The 7,363-nt window shown below is 43.6% G+C and overlaps 1 pseudogene; it reads left to right on the forward strand.

The window, feature by feature from the left end:
• The first annotated feature begins 139 nt into the window (after window positions 1–139).
• On the forward strand, window positions 140–1,445 carry LOC110316837 (annotated as a pseudogene).
• Window positions 1,446–7,363: the final 5,918 nt, after the last annotated feature.

Below are 7,363 nucleotides of genomic sequence, written 5' to 3' on the forward strand. Positions count from 1 at the left end.
AACTTTTCCATTTAACAAGAAAGGGAGAAAATATCCCTGTGCACATTATTTAAATCTCATTTGTTATATGGCTAATCCTAAACAGCTACCCTTATGGGGTAGAAAAAAGCTTGTGTTTTCTCCACAGAATGCTGCAAGTATGACAACTTACAAGAGGTCTGTATGCCAAGCTGACCGTGAGTTAGCTGAGTATCAGTGGGTAAAATAAAACTAATTTAAAGTTATATTTTTAACACTCCCTTGCTTGCCTGNCTTGGTCCAAAATTAGACAAGCTAAGCTGCCTTGTTTCAAGCTTTTAACTTTTAAAATAAAAACATTAGAAACTGTGAAATCTAATTTATAAAGATCAGTTTTAGGAGGAGTTATAATAATTCCCCTCCTTCCTTCATTGTGACCAATTACTCTAAATTCANTCTTAGACTGGTCTAGCTTCCCCCACACACCTGGGGCTATGGTCTAAACCGAGACTTGCTAAATTACAACCAATTGGAGTACTAGCTGGCTTTCCCAAGAAAGTTTGTTATCCTGTTCCCATTCAACTGTTTGGCTTTTCTCTCAGGCGGGTCAGCTACACCCAAACTGGANAGAGTGCAGCAAGTGCCATTCAGATTCACCTCACTACAGGAGCCGTGACAAAACTCTTCAACATCTGAACATTATGGTGGTTTGGTCTTAAATAGTACTGGCGTTAGGGCAAAATGTTAAAAAAAATCATGTAAAAGTTACATTAATATTCTAGTATCTACCTGGGCCTGGGAAATAGGGGAGAGGTGACATTACATTTTTCACAAGATCTGTTAAAAACAAAACCCCCCAAATCAGGTTTTCCTAATTGAGGATTTACTAAAGGATCACTAGTGGTAAAATTAAATTCTGACTGGCTACTCCTGGGCAGGTCAATAAGACACAAATATATTTTTTGTGCCAGTCCAAAAAAATTTAATTTTTAAATATAAAGGGTGGAGAGGCTGATCATCCGGAAGCCTGTGACTGTCCATTCCCGGGCTCGTTACTGGAAAAACACCTTGGTCCGATGGAAGGGCAGGCCTATGGGCATAGGGAAGAGGAAGGGTACTGCCAACGCTCGGATGCCCGAGAAGGTGACCTGGATGAGAAGGGTGAGGATCCTGTGCCGGCTTCTCAGGAGATACCGGGAACCTGAGAAGATTGACCGCCATATGTATCACAGCCTGTAGCTGAGGTCAAAGGGAATGTACTAAAAAACAAGCGGATTTTCATGGAGCACATCCACAAACTGAAGGCAGACAAGGCCGGCAAGAAGTTCCTGGCTAACCAGGCTGAGTCTCACAGGTCTAAGTCCAAGGAAGCACGAAAGAGCCGTGAGGAGCGCCTCCAGGCCAAGAAGGAAGAGCCTCAAGACTCTGTCCAAGGAGGAAGAGACCAAGAAATAAAGCTTCCCTCGTGTCTGTTCATAGTGGCCTGGCTGTGGCCTCACACGGATCAGTCATTAAAATAAAACAAGCCTTTGTCCATTGCCCTCTTTAAAGAAAAAAACAAAACAAAACAAAACAAAACAAAAAACCAAGAACAGAAGTTTGTCCAGGCAGTGGTGGCACGCACTTTTAATCCCAGCACTCAGGAGGAAGAGCAGATGGATCAGCCTGGTCTACCAGAGCGAGTTTTAGGACAGCCAGGTCTACACAGAGAAACCCTGTCTTTAAAAAAAAAAAGTTCTCCACAGTTCTGGAGGCTGAAGCCCCTCTTGGAGTAGGGATTACAGGCAGTTGAACTGTGTGGTTTGAGTTCTGGGACATGAATACACATCTTATACAAGAGCAGCCAGTGTTCTTAGCTGCTGAACCATCTCTTACCCCTCCTCTGCTTCTAGCGATTGCTTTGGTTCTGAGCTGCACAGTTTCACTCTGTTCCCCCACCATGCCAGGACTTTCTTTCTGTGTCTACTTTGTGTATTCCCTTTTTCTTTCCTTTCCTTTTCCTTCCCACATTTCCCCCTCCTTTTCCTTCTTTCCGTTGCTGAGGGACAGAACCTGGCACCTAACATCTGCTAGGCAAGAGCTGCCCCGTGGCGGCATATCTCCAGCTATCCTCTCAGGAGAAGGGCCCAGTCTAACCCAGTAACAACCCTATTTTAGTTCAACAAAATTATTTCCAAATAAGGTTACATCTGAGGTTCCCAGTAGATAGGATTTGCTTGGACGCTTTTCAATCTGTCTCTCCTTGTGTCCCAAATGTCCATGCTTGCTACTTTTTGAGCCTCTCAGAGGGGAGAGAGAGATAACACCCATAACAAGCCTGAGGCTGGACTTAGATATGTTAAAAAACACACACTTTCTTTCTTCATTGGTGCTTCTTTGTTAGACTAAAACACTATGTTCTAACTGATCTAATTGCATTGCTTGTTTGGAAGGGTGAAAGGAGGGGAGCAGGCTGTGGGGTAAAGAAAGTAGTCCTCCCTCCTTAGTGCAGCTGATAAGGAAGTAGTCCTCCCTCCCTTAGTGCAGCTGATAAGCATGGCCTTGACTCTAGAAGTCCCTGCAGTCTTCAATGCCTGCTCATGATGTTTGGGAAAATGATGAATATTACTTAGGGCTATTTTAAAAGTTCACCAAAGCCAGATGTAGAGGCAACCTGCTTAAGTTTCATAAGGTGTGTGCCTTAGTGGGCTTCAGCTGCTATAACAAAATGCCATCAACAACAGGGATTTATTTTTTGAATGGCTTTGAAGTCCAAGATCTAAGTGCCATCGGATCCTTTGTCTGAGGGCTTCGACCTTCTCACTGTGTCCGACCCTAGTGGGGGGAGTGGCATCTGATCTCTCTAGGCTTTCCTTTAAAGGGCATGGACTGCCCCCCTCAAAGCTCTCTGTGCATCAAGGTTGTGGGGGGGGCAGTCATCACTTTGAGTGTTAGACTTCAGAACATGAACCTTAGAGACACAGATATTCAAACCACGCCACACAGCATTTGGTTGAGTTATAAGGAGGTTAGTATTGGTTCGGGGAATTTTTAAGCAGCAGGTGTTCAGGATGACATGAAGTTTGAGGTTTATAATGGAGGCCCCCTCTGCTTCTTGCAAGTATTTTCCCCAGCCCACTTTAGTTTTCTGCCCATTATCCAAAGCAGCATACTTACATCTGCCAAGTTGCTGACCTAGCATGGGACACAGGCCAACAAAACAAATTAATTATCTCTCCTTTATACATAATATTGTTTTGTTTAATTTGTTTGTTTGCTTGGTTGGTTGGTTGGTTTTTGGTTTTTTGGAAGAGTCTCACTCTATATCCCAGACTGGACTGGAATTCACCAGGTCGCCCAAGCTGGCCTCTAATGCCAGGCAATCTGCCTGCCTGAGCAGTACATACTGCTTCATTGAACAAGTGAAGTACTTAGTGCTTTAATGATCTGAGTGGTACACAGATTATTCCTACCCCAGGGGGTTCATCGATGTCTCAGATCGTCCTAGTCTCGGGGACAGGAGCTAAGATGTTAGGAGGATGGATAGGAGTGCCACAGAGAGGCTCTCTGAAAGGAGGGACAGTATTCCAGAAAGAAGACTCAAGGTGTGCTAACGGGCCCACCAACACAGTTCTTCCACTAAGCTGGTGCTGTTCAAGCATGAGGATCTGAGAGCAGATTCCCCCGAGCTCATGTAAAAGCTTGGTGTCTCTGCGTGACCTCTAACCTCAGCACTGTGGGAGACAGAAACAGGATTTCTGGGGCTTACTGGCCAGCCAGTGTCGTCAAAAATCTCAAACTCCTAAGGTGTCCTCCTCTGCCTTCTGAACCCAGACACCCTGCCCTCAAACACCCCCAAATGCACATATACGCAGACACCACAGACACATTTCACACACATACACACACATACACACACATACAGAGAGAGAGAGAGAGAGAGAGAGAGAGAGAGAGAGAGAGAGAGAGAGAGAGAGAGAGATTATCAACATTTTGGTTGTAATGACATCAGCAGATGATCCATGAAGGCCATGGAGAACTTCCCAAAATAATGTGCATATTCATATTTACACAAATTTGAGAGGGTTGTCGAGGTGTGTGGAACAATCCAACCAGGACAGTCTCCTTTGCTCCAGCTCCCACAGGCTCCTGTTCCTGAGATCCTGAATCCAAGCTAGAACAGGCAATTGTATCTATTTATCAGAAATTTCTGGTGCCTATGACCTGACTGCTGTGGGCATCACAGTTTTCATGGGGAACTGAATTTCTGTATCCACAACAGACTTCTGAAGACTCAGACAGCAATCTTTGGAGTCGCTTACACTGGTGGTAATTCACTTTAATGAGTACCAGAGGACAGACAAAGGGGGCTTTGTCACTGCCCAGGCTCTGGGTGTGAATGTTTCTCCCTCTCAACGCACATGTCCAGTGAGTATGGCTCTCTCATGCCACCCTGGCCAGCACTTTCTCACAGCCAACTCCAGAAATATTAGTTAAGCTTATGAATCTCACTTGCCAACTTTCATATCACTGGACCCAGAGAAAACGATGGGATGGGATCGGTCATTCTGATTAAAATAACTACTTAAAAAACTACTACTGCTGCTAGATCTGTATGTAATTCAGAAGAAGCAAACTGAAACTTAAGCGAACCATGGAAGACTGAATTTCAAATTTCACACACCCAGTTGCCCTAACATCAGCAGAGGTGGGGAGGCACTGCCCAGGCACTGCTGCCCAGAGCCAGGGGAGTCCTCCTGACTCCCACTGAGGTGAAGTCAGATCCTTGACTATGTCACAGAAAAGAATTTCAGCAGAGTCAGAGTGAAGTAAAGTTAATGAATTTATTAAGTAGATAATATATACTTAATAAGATACAATATATACTTCATATTTAAGCATGGGCTTGGAGGGAGAGCAATGCTTAAGACCAAGAGAGTGTACACCACAGACATGTGTGGGCTTCTTAAGAGAGAGTCATGTTTTCGTGTCTTCACACAGCCATGTGTGATTCTGTTGCTTTCTGCGTTGCATCACTGAAAGGATATAATTTATGACAAGATTGAAAGACTAAAAGCAAAGCTTTAAGATTGGGAGAAAAAGTGAGCTGCTGTGTACTTATTTTCCTTATCCTAAAACATTTCCTTTGTGTGTGACATTATCAGATGTTTATCCATTACTTGGAGAAGAAAATGGAGTGTCAATACAGTTAACAGTTACATGCAAGACCACAAACCGTCCAGCCCTGAGCGAGGCACCCTCGTCTTCAGGAAGACAACAATCTTTTGGCAATCTTGGTTTTATCCGTTGTGTTGAGTTTCTAATTCCCAGACAGATTTAGAGTGAAGGGCTTCTTTCTCTTTCCATGTCCACTTAATTTTTCCTTTCTCTCTCTTTTGTCTCGAAAGTCTGCATGGTAGGGATGGAGAGAAGTTCAACAATGAAGGGCATGCACTTGAAATTGGTTTCCAGCAGCTCCCAACTGCCTGTAACTCCAGGTCCAGGGAGCTCTGACACCTCTGACCTCTGTGGCCACCTCACATGCACATACACACAACTAAAAGTGATTACATAGGGATTTTTTAAGTGTAAATGGTGATCTTGTCTTTGAAGTAATCATTTAAACTAAATTAATTAAAGTAGAAAATCTAAGCCAGGTCAGGTGGCTCATACCTAAAAGGCAGATGTGTGGTGATTGCCATGAGTCTGTGGCTAGTCAGGGTTGCATAGTAAATTCCAGGCCAGCCTCAGCTACAGTGGGAATCCCTCTCTCAAAACAAGATGAAGCAAAACTTAAAAAGCTAAAAATATGTCTAGAGTAAAAACTAAAGGTTGCATTGCTGAAATAATAGCACCTGGTTATTGAAATGAAAGTACATAAATAGACAGTATAGAAACATGTGTGTATATATATATACATATATATGTGCAATATATATTTTCATAGGATATTTATGTATAATGTTTATATAACATATTTACATACTGTGGGAATGTACTCTATATAGACTTCATTTTTATGTCATATAAAAATGTTATATGCTTATTTTATAAACTATATGTATTCTGAGGGTTTTTTTTGTCAGACTTAAAATGTAGACAAGAATGAACTTGAATTTCTGATCATCTTGTTTCCATATCCCAAGTGCTGGGGTTCTAGACTTCTGCACCCACTTTTTATGTGGTTTTATATGGCTCTGGGGGTCAAATCCAGGGCTCCATGCATGCCAGGAGCGCACTGTACCAGCAACCTCCTCAGCCATGAACAGCATATTCTTTAGGGTCAATAATCAGATGCTTAGATATTTTTTGGATGATGATGGTGATGCCAGCTCATACTGGGGTTCAGGAGACACTTCAGGAGAGGTCCCATGTTCTTGTGCCCCCGCAACAAAGACTTAGACAGGCTCATGTAGACAATAACAAGCAAAGAAAAAGAATGTATTAAGAAAGGCTACACTTCCAAGAGAAGAGGCAGGGTGGGGCAGAGAGAGAGCTACCAGCCCTGTGGCCATGATGTACAGAGTTGGGACTTTGATGTTACCTTAGCACGGGGTTTTTGTTTTTGTTTTAACTTCATTTGCATAAAGTGGGCTTTCTGCACATGTTCTCTCATGTAGTCCCACATACAACTTCATGCATGGCATTACTTGTTGGGATCTCAAATCTCCTCCTAGGTGTTAGTCCTTCAGTAGGATAAAGAGCCATGTGTCACCTTCAGACATCTGGAGGACTCTGTATCTGCCCTGGTGTCGGGCAGCGAGAGAGCTTGGCCAACTTGTTTTCCCATATGCTAACTTTGTAAGGCATTGCAGGCATTTCAGATCTCACTCTCCACTCTACTCTGGCCATCACTACCCAGGGCCTCTCCATGGTGCGTAGGCATTCAACCACTGAGCTACATCCCCAGCCACAGTGCAGTTGTTTTTTACCTGGACTAGCTTTCTTTTATCTTACGGACAACCTTGTGAGCATTCACAAGTTTATGGCTAAGTTAGCTCAGGTTCCAAATTCTACTCATTAATATTAGTCCTTCTGAGACTTTTCTTGAAGTAGCATAAGCGTTTAAAGTTTAAAGTTCTCTTTAGTTGCATGTATTTGTTTGTCGTGGGGAGTGGCAGGATGGCATATGCATGTTGTCAGAGTACAACTCATAGGAGTCCGTTGCCTTTCCACAAGGCGTCCATTGCTTTTTCACCCTGAGCCATCTCCACTGGCCCTAGCCTGAGGCTTTGTCTCTTGAAATCAGGGGCGTGAAGCAGGTTTCCTCTGGTCTGGGAACTCTTGGCTTGAACCCTCAATGCACTGTTCCCAATTGGAGACACTACTCTCAGTCAAGTCCACTGAATGGCAGCACTGAATGGAAGTGAACTTCCTTCCCATCTCTCAGCAGGGCCCTGCTGGTGAAATCTAACCAATGTCCTGG

The sequence above is a fragment of the Mus pahari genome, chromosome 2, assembly GCF_900095145.1.
Source record: "Mus pahari chromosome 2, PAHARI_EIJ_v1.1, whole genome shotgun sequence".
Taxonomy (NCBI): domain Eukaryota; kingdom Metazoa; phylum Chordata; class Mammalia; order Rodentia; family Muridae; genus Mus; species Mus pahari.